Here is a 17,281-nt window from a genome sequence, read left to right on the forward strand (position 1 = left end):
CCTGTGTCCTCTGCATCGGCAGGCGGACTCTCAACCACTGCGCCACCAGGGAAGCCCCAGGCACCTCTTGAGGGTCAAACTGCTGGGGCAGAAGGAGCCTGAATCTGGCATCACTCAGACCTGCGCTAATTCCAGCTCAGCTGCTGACTTGCAGTATGGCTTTGAGAAAGTTACTTAACTTCTCTGAGCCTCAGTTTCCTTTTTGGCAAAATGGGATAGAATCATTTACTTTCCTGGATGGTTATGAGGTTTAGAAATCACCAAGGTAAAGGGCCTGGAACACACGTGGTGTTTGATAAATGGTCACCACTATAAATTCAATCAAGGGAATTTGCAGTTATAAGAATGAAGAGAGAAGCAGGTGTGAAAGTGGGGGTCGTGGGGGCAAGTGAATTTATTCACCAAGAAACCGGGGAAGGAAAAACTCCAACCCGGCAAGTCGTTCAGGAGTCTCTGGGGCCCGGCCAGCCGCGGGGACCCTCAGCCTCTGGGCAGTGACTTCCTTCTTGGCTTGGGCTGTACAGAAGCAGCTGCAGACGCGCCTCTGACCCCGTCTCGTTCTGCTCCATCCTCGTTCCTGCATCTCCTGTCCTTCCCTCCTTCCCTCTAATGCATCTCCAGATACCAGAGAGTCAGGAGGCTGGACACCCAGCAAAGAAGCCTGGAGATTTCTCGCTGGTTTGCCCGAGACCACCGCTTCTGTGTGCCGAATCCCAGAAGGCTAAATCCAGCAGAGGAAGAACAGAAGCCCCGAGAGACTGAAACTGGGAGTTGAGCAGCTGGTGAGAGCACATCCACGGAGACAAGTAGGACCCCTGTCTCTGAGTGGTTTTCCCTTTATTCCCATAGACTGGCTGGAGGTGTGCCACCCACTCTCCGCCCCCCGCCAGGAAGGGGTGATTATTTGCTCGGGTATCAGTCTGGCTGGTTCAGGGTGGTGTCCTGAGCCCCTAGCACAGGTCCTGGAGCGCAGCAGGTGCTCACGGCACCGGCGTGGACGGGATCACTGGTGCCGCCCAGGGCCTTCCCAGGAGGATTTCGTGCAGGGGCAGGGGCCCTCTCAGTGTCCGCTGGCTGGGGTTCGAGGGGAAGGGTGGTAAGGAGAGCTGACCTGGGGCCAGGACTCACTATTTTATACTTTATAACTTTTCAGAAAAACATTTGCTGTCGAAAGTGAGGGTGTGGTCACTCCAGGCTCACGTGTCCAGCATCCGCCTGCAGCAGCACTAGACAGGAGCGTGCATGTGATGGTAAAGGACAAAAGCAAAGTGCCCGGGAAGACCCTGAGCCACTCAGGGGACACAGGGGGTGACCCTAGTGCTCAGGTGAGGGTGGAGGGACCCAGGGGCAGAGGGAGGACGGCCCAGTCCTCTGTACTGGTTTTGCCATTCTGGTCACCTCACCAAGGCCAGGGAGGTCCTGAATTACAACCTCGTCACATGGCGAGGGACCTCCACTTTGCTAAGTGGTGAGCCGATACGTAACCCTGCTTTTCAGCCACCAAAAGGAATAAAACCTGCCGTCTTTGTGGACCACCCCAGTGGATCCCAGAGACCCCTGGCCCTTCTGTTGGCCTTGAGGAAAGGCCTGCAGGATCAGAAGGAATCCGGTGTGGGCAGCCAGGCTGGCTGGCGCCCATGTCTTTCTGCCCATCCCCCCAACAGGGGCAGACGTCGGGGAGAGACTGGACAGTTTCTCATTTCAAGCTGCCCGCACAGGCTTTTCCCACGATGGGTTCTGTCTTATGCAGGTTGTGTCAAGGCCTCACTAGCTCCCTTCTCTCCCAGAGTGCTGCCTGCAAGCTCTCCGTGCCCCCTCTGGCACGTGCCTTGGGCAAAGCTGTCCACTCCGGAGCAGGTGGAGGCGGCTGTGAATTCTGAGAGAGAGAGATGTGTGTCTTGCTCTCTGCACCGTGACCCGCCTTCTGCTCCTTGAAACCAGATGATAAATTACTCTGCCCAAGCCGAACACGCCCGGACAGGCCTCCTCTCCAACCGTAATTAATACTCGGGGGAAAACACAGACTCGGGGTTTTTATACTTTCGCACAAACATGGATGCGCACACATAGGCTCTTTCTGTTGTCCTCTAATCCCATCTCAAATGTTTCATGTCCTGCTTCTTTTATGGGTGGCACAAAGCCACCCAGCTGGACACATCCTGAAAGCCAAGGGAGGCTCTGGGGACACTTGTCAGTCCCTGCGACGCAGAGCTTGACGGTTTGCGAGCTGATTTTCTGGAAAGTCGTGCCCACGTTGCTGGTACAGTGTAGCTTTGGCCTTAGAGTTCGAAATAGCCAGGGGTTTGGGTGAACCCTTTGTGATCAACATTTCCAGGCATTTCCCCCCACCCTTTGTTTTTATTCCCACTATGGCAGCCTAACTGATGCACTTGTCCAAACACATGTGTGCATATATATCAAAGAGCTCCTGACATCTGATATTCCAAAAGAAAGCTCTACACTGAGTCAGGAGCTTTGCAGTCCCATGAAGCTAGACTGCTGACAACCCTGATAACGGAAATGCTCTGTCAAAGGTCGGGAGAGCCCTAGTGGGCCAGGCAGGGTTGAGTCCTCTGTGCCCCAAGCTGGTCAGTTAGCTCCTTTGGTGTGGCAGGTGGAGCCATGGTTGGGAAGGGGCTCAGAAACCCAAGCTCAGGAAACCCACACTGTCTTACCGGGATCATCAACTTTGCTCAAGGGAAATTCTCGGCATGAAAAGAAGCCTGGGCAGCATGAGCCCGGGCAAATCACTTACCCATCCTAAGCCTCAGTTTCCCCCATCTCTAAGATGGACCCTACGGTCAATGGGGTAACACGCTGGATGAGCTGACAGCTGTGTGAGCCCCTCGTAAGCGGGGAGATGCCGTGCACAGATAAAGGACTAGGAGTGCAGCTCCTGCCGTGCCTGGCTCAGCGGAGCGGGTGTGGGGACTGCGATTTGGAGGAATGAATGGCCTTAGCCTCTGACAGGTCCTCCTCCCTGCTCCGTTACTTGTGTTGGGGTCAGCGGTGACGCAGCCCCCGATATGCTTAAACCATGAGGCAGCTGGGGCTGCTGAGGGACTCTCGGTTCCCTTCTCCCCCACCACTGGGGGGTTTCTGAGCTCCCCACCACGTTTTAAGAGGCTTGGAGGTATTGTCCTGCCCCTCCCCCCTTGTTCTTTACAGTCAAAAGTTTCCTGAGAAGAGATTTGGTGACGAGCCCTTTGTAACGATCCTCTAAGAGCTAAGCTCTTGATACTGCAGATTCTTCTTAATTGAGGTGGGCAGTGGGCGGGCCATTCTCAAGGAAAATGAGACAATGGTGTTTGTCTCTACACTTGGACCTCTCACCCCCAGGCCCAAGATGCCTTGACCAGCGCCTCAGCCTGCCTCCTTCTCAGGAGCTCTGCCCCCTTCCACCCCGGTGTCTTGAGCCAAGAGTGTTTTTTAAGACACTGGACACCAGGCAATGAAGGACAGTGATCTCTGAGAGATGGGAAACCAGTGAGGGGAGTCCCCACAGCTTGCCATCTAGAGAGTTTTCAGGCCAAAGTGCAGGGACCCCGAGTAGAGCCTGGTGTTGTCCTTGAGCTGAGACAGAGCTGAGAGCTGGGGAGACCAAGTTGGCTGGAGCTGCAAGGCTGGATAGCAGAGAGGAGAGAGCTGGAAAAAGCAGGGACCCTGTAGAACCGTAGAGGGTCCCCGGTGAGTATACAGCTGAGTGCTCATCAGCACATGCATTTGAGGGAAGAACCGTCTGAAAGGATTATAGGAAACTGTGTTTGGCACTCACTCGGGGCAGGGAATAGCGTGTGTCCTCACCAGCCAGACCGGGACACTTCCCGGTTCATGGAGCTCAGAGGGGCTTGCCTTGGTAGTAGGGGACACTGAACCTAGACTAACCATGCCTTGGGGCCTAACAAATCTTACAAGCAAGATCTGAGAGGATCAAACTCTTTCTAAATAACTTAGTTGCATCCCAGAACAAAGCTCAAGAGTATCTATAGGAATAAAAGTATCCAGCACCCAAGAAGATAAAATTTACAGGATGTAGCATCCAGTTAAAGATGACCAGGCATGGGCTTCCCTGGTGGCGCAGTGGTTAAGAATCCCATTGCCAATGCAGGGAATACGGGGTCGAGCCCTGGTCCGGGAAGATCCCACATGCCGCAGAGCAACTAAGCCCGTGCGCCACAACTACTGAGCCTGCGCTCTAGAGCCCGCGAGCCACGACTACTGAAGCCCGTGCGCCTAGAACCTGTGCTCTAGGCCACCAGAAGTGGTAACTGTATGGATAAATATGTGACGTTTCCCTTATTACTTAAATCTCTTTAAAATATAACCGTTTAAACAAAAAACAGCATTGTAAGGTTTCTTACACATGCATAAATAAAATACATGGTAATAATAGCGTGAAGGTCAAGGGGGGAGAAATGGAAGTGTACTTACACTTGTGCCAAGTGGGTTAACATCACCTGAAGGTAGACCATAATTAGCTAAATATACACATTGTAAACTCTAAAGCAACCACCAAAATAACAAAATAAGAGGTATAGCTAGTAAGTCAAGAACGGAGATAAAATGGAATAATAAAAAAGTACTCAATCCAAAAGAAAGCAATGAAAGAGGGAAAAGGGAATAAGGGACAAATGAGAAAAACAGAAAAAATAGTGAGATGATAGACTTAAGCCTATGCTGGATTAGAGTTTGAAAATCAATGAATATAATTCACCAAGTTTTTAAAGTATTTTTTTTTAAGGCAGCAATTAGAGGAAAATGATCCTCTTTATTTTTCTTTTGAATTTTATTTTATTTATTTTTTTATACAGCAGGTTCTTATTAGTTATCCATTTTATACATATTAGTGTATATATGTCAAAGTTTTTTTTTTAACAAACTAAAAAAGGAAAAGCATAGGACCATTTCAGTAGACACAGGAGGGGAATTTAACAAAAATCAACATCAATTTCGAATAAAAAACTGATAAAACCTTTCAACAAGCTAGCAATAGAAGGGAACTAGGAATAGAAGGGAATCTATGAAAAACCTTCAGCTAATATCATACTTGACAGTGAAAGGCTTACTATCTTTTGAGATCAAGAATGTCCATTTTCACCACTTCTACTCATTGTTCTACTGGAGGTTCAGTGGAACAAGGCAAGGAAAAGAAATAAAAGGTCTCCAGATTGGGGGCTTCCCTGGTGGCGCAGCGGTTGAGAGTCCGCCTGCCGATGCAGGGGACGCGGGTTCGTGCCCCAGTCCGGGAGAATCCCACGTGCCGCGGAGCGGCTGGGCCCGTGAGCCATGGCCGCTGAGCCTGCGCGTCGGCTCCGCAACGGGAGAGGCCACAACAGTGAGAGGCCCGTGTACCGCAAAAAAAAAAAAAGGTCTCCAGATTGGAAAGGAAGAAGTAAAACTGTCTTTATTCACAGACAGCATGATCACCAATGTAGGAAATCTGACGGAATCTACAAAAAAGCTACTAGAACTAGTAAGTGAGTTTAGCAAGGTTTCAGGATAGAAGATTGATATCCAAAAACATAATTGTATTTCTATACACTAGCAACAAACAATCAGAAATTGAAAGAAAAATACCATTTAAAATAGCATAAAATATGCAACACCTAGGGATACTCCACAAAAATTCACACATTATTGATTACCAGAAATTCAGTCACATATCTCTATAAATTCTCCTAGTGTGGTAACATGAGTCAGATTAAGATATCTTGGTTTTCCCTCCAGTTCGAAGCCCAGACAAAATGTGAGCTTAAGAGGCCTCTCTCATGCTTATTGTCTCCTGGGTCCCACTGGGCTGCAACTACCTGGCTTTATAACTCAGAGTTAGTGGAAAGAGGGATGAGAGTAGTATTTTTTCCCAGGTTGGAGGAAATCCTGGACCACATTTCATCACTAGCCCCATGGAAGAAGAATACAATAAAAGATGAAAATCTAAATGGTAAAGAAATCAAAAAGGGACAGGGAAAAGATCTCTTCAAACCACTTTACTTATGAAAGTATAAAAGTCCTATTCATAGTAGGGGTAATTTTTCCACCACATTCCTTTACCTGCTTCTTCCTTATGGGTGAAGGAAGGTGGGAAATTTTGCAACCTAGAGGTTATGCTCCAGGTACAATCACCCACTGCTTGGACCCTTTCTTTAAAAATGAATAAAGTGGCCATTATAAAAAAAAAATTGCAGTAGCTAGGGATAAATCAGACAAGAGACATATAAGACCTATACACTGAAAATTGCAAACTACAGGTGAGAGAAAGGAGCCCCGGTTAACTGGGGAGACACACCTTGTTTATGAGTCAGGAGACAATACTGTTAAGATTCAAGTTGATCTATAGACTCAATGCAATCCGGATCAAAATCCCAGTGGGCATTAAAAAAAAAAAAATCCATGCTTGGATTCTAAATTTAGGGGACCTAGAATAGCCAATACAACTTAGAAAAAAAAAGAACAAAGCTGGAGGGCTAACATTACCTGACTTTCAGACTTATTATAAAGCTACAATAATCATGACAGTATGGTATGGCACCAAGGTAAACAAATAGATCAATGCAACTAAGTCCAGAAATGGACCCACACATATATGACAAGTAATTTTTCACCAGGCTGAAAAGGTAATTCAATGGATAAAGGACAGTTTTTTTTTAAAATAAGTAATACTGAAATCATGGGCTTTCCATATGCAGAAAAATGAACTTGAAGCCATACTTCCCACCGTACACAAAAATGAACTCAACATAAATCATAGACCTAAATGTAACACCTAAAACCTATAAAATGTTTAGAAGAACGGATAGGAGGAAAAAAGTCTTGGTGACTTTGGGTCAGGCTAAGATTTCTTAGATACAGCATGATCTATGAAGAACACATTAGTAAACTAGGCTTTATCCAAATGAAAAAGTCAGCTCTTTGAAAGGACACTATTGGGAGAATGAGAAGTCAGACCAATTAGAAGAAAATATCTGCAAAGCAGGGGTCTGATAAAGGACTTGTATCAAGAATATATAAAGAACTCCCCAAACTCAACAATAAGAAAACAAACCACCCAAAAAATATAGGCAAAGATTTGAACAGACACTTCACCAAAGGAAATCTTGGAACGTCAAACAACCACATGAAAGGTGTTCAACATCATTTGTCATCAGGGAAATGCAATGGAAACCACGACCAAACACCATTTCATACCTGTTAGAATGGTTAAAATTATAAAGACCGATAACACCAAGTGTTGGTGAGAATCTAGAACTCTGATCCTCACACCTGGCTGGTGGGAATGTGAAATGCTGCAATCACTTTGGAAGACAGCTTGGCATTTACTTAAAAAGTTGAACATACACTTTCCATAGGATCCAGCCATTTCATTCTTGGTATTTTACCCAAGAGAAAAGCAAGCAGGTGCCTATACAAAGACTCGGACACAAATGCTCAAAGCAGCTTTATTTGTAATAGCCCCAAACTGGACACAACCCAGATGTCCTTCAAGGACTAAATGGATAAACAAACTATGGTGCATTCATAGCATGGAATACTACTCAGTAATAAAAAGGATGAACTATGGATGAATACCACCACCTGGATGAATCTCAACATAGCCTGCGTGAAAGAGGCTAAACCCCACCCCCCCAAAAGAGTACATATGGCATGATTCTATTTATATAAAACTCTAGGAAAAACAAACCATTTTATAGTGACAGGAAGCAGATCAGTGCTTGACTGGGAAGAGGGGATTGGGAAAGGGTGGGAGGAAGAGGTTAAAGGGGCATCAGGAAAGTTTCGGGGGTGATGAATACGTTCGGTGTCTTGACAGTAGCGACGATGTTGTGGGTATAAACATATGTCGAAACGTTAAACTGTACACTCTAAATACATGTAGTTGATTGTGTGTGCATTATACTTTGATAAAGCTGATTGAACACCAAGTTTGCAAAGATTCAAGTCAGCAAATCACTGCATCATTCCTTAGAGCACAAATGGACTCTATCCACAGACAGATTCACCTGAAGACTGGTTTGCATGTTTCCACGTAAAATGAGACTCATTTTATAAAGACGGCGTGGCAAGAAAGCTGCCATATGTAGCCACTGTCCTTGTGGTTACAATACTCCGTAAGAGCATGAGACCAAGGCTGACTGCATTTCTCGGTCCCCTCCTACGGAGAAACGCACCGAACACCCACAGAGACAGGACAGCCACTCCCTGGGGACCCTGTCATGCGTCACCCAGGGCCACAAGAAGAGGAGCCCTGATGGAAAGCCAGTGAGCGGGGCCCGCGCTGTCCTCCCCACATAGCCCCTGTGGTCTGCGATGAGCGGTTTCCAGGACAAAGCTCCCTGGCCAAGTCAAGCTCCATTTGGCCAACGCCCACTTCTGGGGCAAGCAAGGGTGGGCTTGCAGCAAAAACAATGCAAAAGCGAACACCAAACTAAATTTCCAGTGTTTGGCTCAGGAAGGCGTCAGACTCCTCCCACTTGACAGCGTTACTTCCGTTTCTGATCTGAGAACACGCTTTGCCATCCTTGTCACCTGCAGCCCAAGACCGAGGAGCCCATGAGGAGAAGCCTGCTGGGACCCAGGCTTACAAATACACGGCGAACCTGCCTTTTCTAATTTCATTCACAACAAATATACATTATGTCTATAATAACTTTTCCCCCCAAAGTATAACTCTGAAAGTGAATCTACAAAGGGGATCAGCTGCAGGCAGAAGGAACACAGGGACCCAGGGCTCAGGTCACACCTGTCCAGTCCCCCCATGGGGATCAGCATTGGGAACTGAGCCCCCTCCCCGAGAAGACCAGGCCACAGAGGGAAGTCAGACCACCCTGGACCAGTGAGCCTGAGGTGCCCTTGGTTCAGAAGGCCGTGCAGTTCAGGGGTGCACACCTGGGCCCTGAGTACCTGGGGCGGGGGAGGGGAGGGCAGGGACCAGGAAGGAATCAGCACGGCTTCCCTGGCCGCTTGGTGCTGCTGAACAGTGTCACCTTTAAACAAACTCCTGTCCCCTCATTTCCCTGCTGGCTCCTCTGGCTCCCCAGGCCTGCCTTCCCAGGCATTTTGGACAGGCCCACTGGGGGGATGAGCTAAACAAGCCACCCCTGCTTCAGCCTCCACAAGTCCCCTCCCTCCAGCGCATAGGAAACCCAGAACCCCCCAGCAGCCATTGTCAGCAGCTCCCAAGATGTTCAACATGCGCATATCTGTCAAAAACTATTCAGGAAAAAAAGAGAAAGTCTTTATACCTTTTATTCAGCCAATTTTTCCCGAGGCACTGTGGGCTCTCTAAGAAAAAAAAGAGAGAGAGAAAAAGGGGAGAGGATTAGAATTATTGTCGTCATTGCACATCTGGTTGCTGGCTGCGATTTGCTCATTGACTAGCCAAGTCTGGAAGAAGAGGCATTATCTCCCTTGGGAGGCCGAGGAAACCTGCCCACGGTAAACTGCACGGCCAGTGTGGCTGGGAGTCTACGTCTGATTTAACAGGCAAAGACAAAGGGAAACAGAACACCATGGTCCTGTCATCCAGATTTTCCAAACTCATTTTCCCTGCCACTCTGGGGTATTCCTTTGTGTTTTTTTCTCTGTCTTCCCTTTGCCCCAAACTCTGATCTGCCCCCTCTTCTTCTTCCTTACCCCCACCTGGTTTTGAGGTTATCCTCATATGGGGACTTTGTGAATTGTGGATGTGGTGTTTAATCCCAAACTGGGTTCCCCTGCTACCTGCACTGGTTTGTCCCCACCTCCCCAGATGTCTCTCTGTATGGGGTCATGGTGCTCACATCTATTTTAATATTCGTCAAATGATAACACAGGGTGGGATTTCCCTGGTGGCGCAGTGGTTAAGATGCCGCCTGCCAACGCAGGGATCACAGGTTCAAGCCCTGGTCTGGGAAGATCCCACATGCCGCGAAGCAACTAAGCCCATGCGCCACAACTACTGAGCCTGCATGCCACAACTACTGAGCCTGTGCTCTATAGCCCACGAGCCATAACTACTGAAGCCCCCGCGCCTAGAGCCTGTGCTCTGCAACAAGAGAAGCCACCGCAACGAGAAGCTCGCGCACTGCAACGAAAAATAGCCCCCGCTCACCGCAACTAGAGAAAGCCTGTGCGCAGCAACGAAGACCCAACACAGCCAAAAATAAATAAATAAAATAAATGAAAATTAAAAAAGAAAAAAAAGGATAACACAGGGAAAAGTGGAAGGGCTGCTATTGCTTAAAGAGAAGCAAGAGAGCTCTAAATCTCACAAATACATGATTTCAGAAGCCACTGTTGTGTGTTGTTTGGAATTAGGTGCAGCTTCCAGGAGCTTCCATTGGCAGGAGCAGCTCAGAGCTAGTGCCAGACTAGCAGGGGCCAGGCGTTAACTCCTTTTATCATCCAGGAACCTGGGGCCAGAGAGATCAAGGTACTTGCCTAGAGTCACAAAGCTGATTCCTGGGGGCCTGAGGACTGCACACATGTGTCTGGACTCCTAATCCTGCCCTTTTCTCATTGGGCACTTCAGAGATTAGAAATGAGGGTGTGTGTATGTGTGTGTGTGTGTGTGTGTGTGCTTTTTCTGGACTTAAATTTTCCTTATGTTAGTAGTGTTTCATAATTTTATAGGTACGTATCTTACACATCCATTTTTATTGTGGTAAAATACACATAACATAAAATTTACCATTTTAGCCATTTTAAAGTGAACAATTCAGTGGTATTAAGTACATTCACATTGTTGTGCAAACACCACCGTATCTGGTTCTAGAACTTTTTCATCACCCCAAAAGGAAACCAGATACCCATTAAGGAGTCACTCCCCATCGCCCTCTCTCCACTGTGTGTGTATTTCTTTTTTTAAACTTAGCATAAACAGGATAAAAACAAGTGAAAAGCTTCTAAAATCAAAAGGCAGTCAGACTGGACCTCTTTTTTAAGATGTAGAAAATCACCATCATCACCATCATCAATATCACCAGGGAGAGCAGGTAGATGCTGTCACTCATTTTGCACATTTTATGTGCCAGGTGCAGGCACTACTCTTATCATCCCCATTTTTCAGATGAAAAAACTGAGGTGCACTTTGGTTAAGCAACTGCACCACCAGTAACTGGGGCGACCGGGTTTCCCTGGCAGGTTCCCACTGTGCTGCACTCCCTCTCACCCACAAACGGAAAGAGGCCCCCTTCTCTGTGGGAAACGAGGATTAAAAGTGGAAAGAGAACATTTAATGCGTGGAGCCTGCTTGGCCTGTGTTAGTTTGTGCAAATCACGCAGGCGGTATTTCATGGGAAATCGCACCCCCAACCCCCAACCACAGCAGGGAGGGCCGCGGGCCAAGGTGTGGCTGAACTTGAACCACACAAGGAGAGGCCATCACGGAGGTGGCCCCCCTATAGCCTCTGTTTGTTGCTCGGCATCTCCCCCCACCCTGCCCAGTCAAATGGCAAAAGCAAGTACTTCTGGCACATGTGTACACGCAGCTCACAAAGTGACTCGATGCGATTGGAAGGCACCGTCGAATGAAGGCGTCATTACAAAACGAGATGGATCGAATCGATCAGCTTTCCTCAACTGCCGCCTTCAGTTGATTTGGGGGATTTTCTTATTGTTGTCTTTTTTCTTGTTTTTTTTTTCTTAAAGTGAGTTTTCCTCCCAGTGCAATTCAATTTGGTTCCATTTAATTCAATCCATCCAGCCCCAGTGAGCAAACACACACACTGGCTGGAGCACAGGTCTGGGCCAAGTGTGCGGGCGTTGGATGCGAGGAGTCTGCTCTGCTGGGCAGGTGGCTGCAGGGCCAGAGAACGCGGGCTAGTCCGGGATTGGGGGTGGGGCACTTCCTTCCTGCCTGTCCTTGCCTTTCCTCCACCGAAACAACTCCCAAGATCCCTCTCCTTTACCCACTGTGTCCAACCCACAGATTTCCTCTAAGCGCCAGGGAAGCTTCTGGCCCTGAATTCCTCATCTTTGGGCGACATCAGCACAGATCAGGGCTGGCAAGGCATCCCCACCCCCACCCAGCCTCCACTGGTCCTAAGGTCCTGAGTCACTCCTTGAGTTCTCCTAAATGTTTCCCATGGTTACAAAAGCAAAATATTTGGTACCTATGCCATTTGAACCCAGGGGTTACACCGACTCAGTCCACGTCAGGAGTCTCAGAGGCTGGGACCCATGTCCATCTCCAAAGAACCTCTACGTTTTGAAAGACCCCGAACCAGAGGGGTGGTCGGGAGGACGTGCTGAACCTGATGCCTTCACCATAGGTTGGACATGACAGTCCAGCCTATTTTCCTGGTGCTTCAGGCTGAGCCTCCCTGGCTCTTCCCTTTCCTCTGTCCAGGTACAGAATCTCCAGGGTAATGAAGTTTTCACCTGTGCCTCCCTGGAGGCTCTTGCTACTTGGAAAGGAAGTAGGGCCCGTGTAGACCTGCTTCCTCTGTGGTCTGGCTCTCCTCCTGGCGTGAACCAGACGGGGATGGGCCGACTCCGACGGGGCTTGTCTTGCATTCTGAGACAAACACTGGCTTCTCCCTTCCTCTTCCACGTCCCCGGCATTACCCATCTTCCCACCCTCTGCCCTCTACTCTCTCACCTCACCCACCCTGTCCCACCACCCCATCTGGGAGAGGAGGGAGGGAGGAGCCTGGGGCTCACCCTGCTGCCTGGGCCTTGCTGACAACATCCACCCGTGTGCATGCTGGTGGGCCGGGAAATGTGCAGCTGACTCTCAGCCTCACGGTTAGCAAACACCGCTCTCAGCCACTCAGCGGGATGATCAATTATGGAGATTTTTGCCTCCGTGATCAGGTACATGGAGGAGCACAGCTCATCAGACCAGGGGCGCTGAGTTCCCGAGCACACCCGTGGAAAACCCTTCCACAAAGTCCAAACAGAGCAAGACGCATTTACCAAGCTCAGAGGGTCTCCACCCGGCCCAACTCCCACTGCAACAGCCTCTGCATGAAGTCTCTGAGCTAGAAACTGCAGACTTCCCAGGGGAGACTTGGTGGGCAAGGAGTTACCCAGAGGGGAGCTGCTCTGCGTTTGCTGGGGCGGGACGTCCCCACCATCTGGCACTCGCCCACTGGACTGTGACTCCCACCCCCACCCCACAGAGGCCATATCTCACCGGCCCCGTGGCCCCAGAGCCTGGTGCAGGGCCAACGCGGATGGAGGCAGTGGATGTTTGGTGGACGCATGAATGAATGAACCACCTGGCAAGCATTTGTCACGAGGGCTCGGGACCAGATGACCATTTTGAGAAGCGGGACTGGGTCCTTCTAGAGTGATATTTGCTCCTGGGGGTCCCATCATGGATGGACGCTCACCTCCACGGGGACCATTCCTCGCCGTCTCCCTGCTCAGTTCTCCTTCACCACAGACTTCACCAGCTCACGGCTTAACCTGCTGCCCTCACCCCTGTCCCCCTCTGATGCCGAGTTCCTCTTGGGCTTTTCTCTGCAATCCTCCTCAAGAGCATTAGTATCTGCCTTTATTCAACCACATCCAAATGACGGAGGTCACCCCCTTTAACCTGTGTTCTCTTCTGTCCTAAACCATTGGATTTTTCAGAAATTAAACCTCAACTTGCTTGTATCACCCTTGGGATAAAAGAACACGCATCCTGCACCTCTATGTTCATAACAGCCCTATTTACAATGTCCAAGACATGGAACCATACTAAATGCCCATCGACAGACGAATGGATAAAGAAGTTGTGGTACATATATACAATGGAATATTACTCGGCCATGAAAAGGAACGAAATTGAGTCATTTGTTGAGACGTGGATGGATCTAGAGACTGTCATACAGAGTGAAGTAAGTCAGAAAGAGAAAAACAAATATCGTATATTAATGCATGTATGTGGAACCTAGAAAAATGGTACAGATGAACCGGTTTGTGGGGCAGTAGTTGAGACACAGATGTAGAGAGCGAACGTATGGACAACAAGGGGGGAAAGTTGCGGGGGGGTGGGGATGGTGGTGTGCTGAATTGGGCAATTGGGATTGACATGTATACACTGATGTGTATAAAACTGATGACTGATAAGAACCTGATGTATAAAAAATTAAAATAAAATTCAAAAAATTAAAAAAAACCTCAAAAAAAAGATGTGGTATATATATATTCAATACACACACACACACACACACACACACACACACACGTACACAATGGAATATTACTCAGCTATAAAAAAAAATGAAATAATGCCATTTGCAGCAACATGGATGGACCCAGAGATTATCCTACTAAGTGAAGTAAGTCAGAAAGAGAAAGACAAATACCATATGATATCACTTATATGTGGAATCTAAAATACAATATAAATGAACACATCTACAAAACAGAAACAGACTCACAGACAAAGAGAACAGACTTGTGGTTGCCAAGGGGGATGGGGGATGGGGGGACATGGATTGGGAGTTTGGGATTAGCAGATACAAACTAGTATATATAGGATACATAAACAATAAGGTCCTACTGTATATCACAGGGAACTATATTCAATATCCTGTGATAAACCAGAATGGAAAAGAATATGAAAAAGAATATATATATATATATATATATATATATATATGTATGTATGTATGTATGTATAACTGAGTCACTTTGCTGTATACCTGAAACTAACACAACATTGTAAATCAACTATTGGGTTGGCCAAAAAGTTTGTTTGGTTAGTAAATACATTGTTTGATAAAATTCTTGGTGAAAATGAAAAATGTCTTTTAGTTTTACTTAAAAACAAATGAACATTTTGGCCAACCTAATATAATTCAATAAAATTGAAAAAAAAGAACACTCATCTATTAGTAAAACCCATTTTTAGTGTGGGTCATGCAAAATGACTTGCCAGAAAAACTCCTCTCCCATTGTGGCCCAGACGCCCCCTCACTGTTGGCGCTCCCGTGGCACACCCTGGACTTCCTCCCTCCCCTTCCCAGCCAGGTGCCGAGTCACTTGACTGTGGGGCAGGGGTAGAAAGGTATGGAGAAAGTGTAACATGTATTTGTGACTGGTTGTGACTCCAACTATTTGCTAAAATTATTTACTAGCAGCCATCTTGTCTCTTATTTATTGAGCACCTATTATGTGTCAGACACTGAATATACAAGCCTCAGATCAGCCCATGAGGTAGGCATTATTATCCCCGATTTCCTGATGAGAAAAAGGATGCTCAGATATTCATCCAGGTCCATTTCACTTTAAGTCCCAGTCCACTACACCACACCCTCCTGCACTTTTGGAGAAGAGGGTTTGGAGAATCCATCATTTTGGAATACCTGTGTTCTTAGCTCCACTGGCAAGAATAACCCAGTCTGCCCCAGATGCCTGTGTTCCAGGACAAGCAGGAAATGGCCTGTCCTATCAGGGGTGTTTGGGAGAGGAAGAGCTTGTTGATGCTGAAGGCGCTGAGGAGGCTGCCGGTGACAACACAGACCCATTTCTGCAGGAGGAAGCTTGGGTGTCTGAGTCAGCTCAGGCTGCCATAAAAAAATACTGCAGCCCGGGGGGCTTAAATAGTTCTGGAGGCTAGAAGACTGAGATGCAGGTGCCAGCATGGTTGGGTTCTGGTGAGAGCCCACACTTCCCTGCTTGCAGACAGCTGCCTTCTTGCTGTGTCCTCACACAGTAGGGAGAGAGCTGTGGTGTCTCTTCAAATAGGAAGGGCACTAATAAAGGTACTAATCCCATCATGGGACCCTATGCTCATGACCTCATCCAACCCTAATCACCTCCCAAAGACCCCACCTCCTAACACTATCACAGTGGGGGTTAGGGCATCAACCCACAAATTTGGGAGAACACAAATGTTCAGTCCGTGGCACGTTCCCCAGCTTCACTCTTTCCTTTGCTGTTTTCTTTCTGCATCTTCCCAAATGTGCAGCGCTGGTGCTGGGCTCTTGCTTAAGATCAGAGCAGATTTATCCGGCGTCGTACACGTTGCTGCAGTGCAGTTGCCAGCCCAGGAAGGATCTCAGGGGCCCCTTGCCTACCGTGGTCATGCTGCTGCCTAGGGTCTCTGCTCAGAGAGCCTGGTGCCCACCCCCACCTTGACCTTCTGGGGAGGAACAGGCCAGGTGGATGGTATTGAGGCAGCATTAAAAACCCTGCCTGTCCACTGCTACTCTTGCTGTATTACTTTGGATTTTATTAAATAGCCTATTTTGTGCTCTAAGAGGAACTGGAGGTGAACGGTGCAGTTTTATAAATAAAAAATTAACCGTGGGTGCCTTAAACACGACTTTTGATGATGGCCATCACAACGCCAGAGCCACCTCAATTTAAAGGTTTTTTTTTTTTTTTTCCTTTTTATGAAAAGAAATTCACCTTTGGAGAGAAGAGGAGAGGACAGGAGAGGAGAGTGGAGGGAAGAGATGGGGCGGGGAGAGGAGGGCTGCTGGCTCCTGGCTCAGAGACCCCGAGGCACTGAAAGGGAGACTGGGGAGTTCTAGCAGGTTCTGGCCATCAGTGGTTGCAGGGCCCACTGGGGCTCTGAGCACACAGCAAACAGGGCCACCAGGGGAAGAGCCACCTCCCGATGGGCCCTCACAGGGCGTCAGGGCAGGAGCGAGGTTACTCTGTGCTCAGAGCAGCCCAGACCCCTCTCCCAGGAAGGCCAGGCAGAGATTAGGGTCCCCCCAGCCACAGTCCCCGCTTCAAGGTCCTCCAAGGCCTTTTGTCCTGCTCCAGGGCACAGGGAGCAGGTGGGTGCATCTCACGCTCTGCCCGAAGGGCGGCCCTGTGGGCCCTGCAGCAGCGACAGCACAGCTGATACCTGCTGAGTGTGCGGGGGAGGGCGGGGAAAGCCCAGCATCCCACTGTGGGTCCACTGGCCCCAGAACTCACGTGGCTTTGGTGCCCAATGTCTGCCAAACCCTTCTGTCTGTTTGTGACTCCCAGCAGTCCCTTCTCTGACCTGTGGACAGCTGGCTCTCCCGGCTGTGATGGACTTTGCAAACTCCTGAGCTTCAGGATCCCCACCCGGCCCAGCCCCATGGCCCCTGTGCTGCCTCGGCCTTTGCCAGCAGCCCCGATGCTGTCAATTGCTCATGCTGTGTAGGAGGCTCTGTCTGGTGGGATGAGGTCAGCAGGCAGCTGGTGCGGAGGGCCCTGGGGAAGGTGCTTCTCCATGTTAGCTGAACTCAGCAGGGACCTGGGACTCGAGTGAGCTCACTGGTCACAGGGTCAGTGGCATTTCCAGCATCTGAGCTGTCTGCCAGCACTACTGCATGTCACCCTTCTGTCCCAGGGTTGGCCAGGAGCAGAAAGTGAGGTCCAGGGA

At 48.7% G+C, this 17,281-nt stretch overlaps 1 protein-coding gene across 1 annotated transcript in view; it reads right to left on the reverse strand.

Annotated features, from left to right (window-relative positions):
- The window catches only part of RBFOX3 (RNA binding fox-1 homolog 3), a 334,917-nt gene that overhangs the window by 118,166 nt on the left and 199,470 nt on the right, over nt 1–17,281 (reverse strand). The window contains exon 3 of the mRNA XM_024760895.1: nt 9,240–9,277. The gene's annotated coding sequence lies outside the window, so the exon portion shown is untranslated. The remainder of the gene's footprint in view (nt 1–9,239; nt 9,278–17,281) is intronic.

Source organism: Neophocaena asiaeorientalis, unplaced genomic scaffold (assembly GCF_003031525.2).
Source record: "Neophocaena asiaeorientalis asiaeorientalis breed wild unplaced genomic scaffold, Neophocaena_asiaeorientalis_V1.1 scaffold30, whole genome shotgun sequence".
NCBI lineage: Eukaryota > Metazoa > Chordata > Mammalia > Artiodactyla > Phocoenidae > Neophocaena > Neophocaena asiaeorientalis.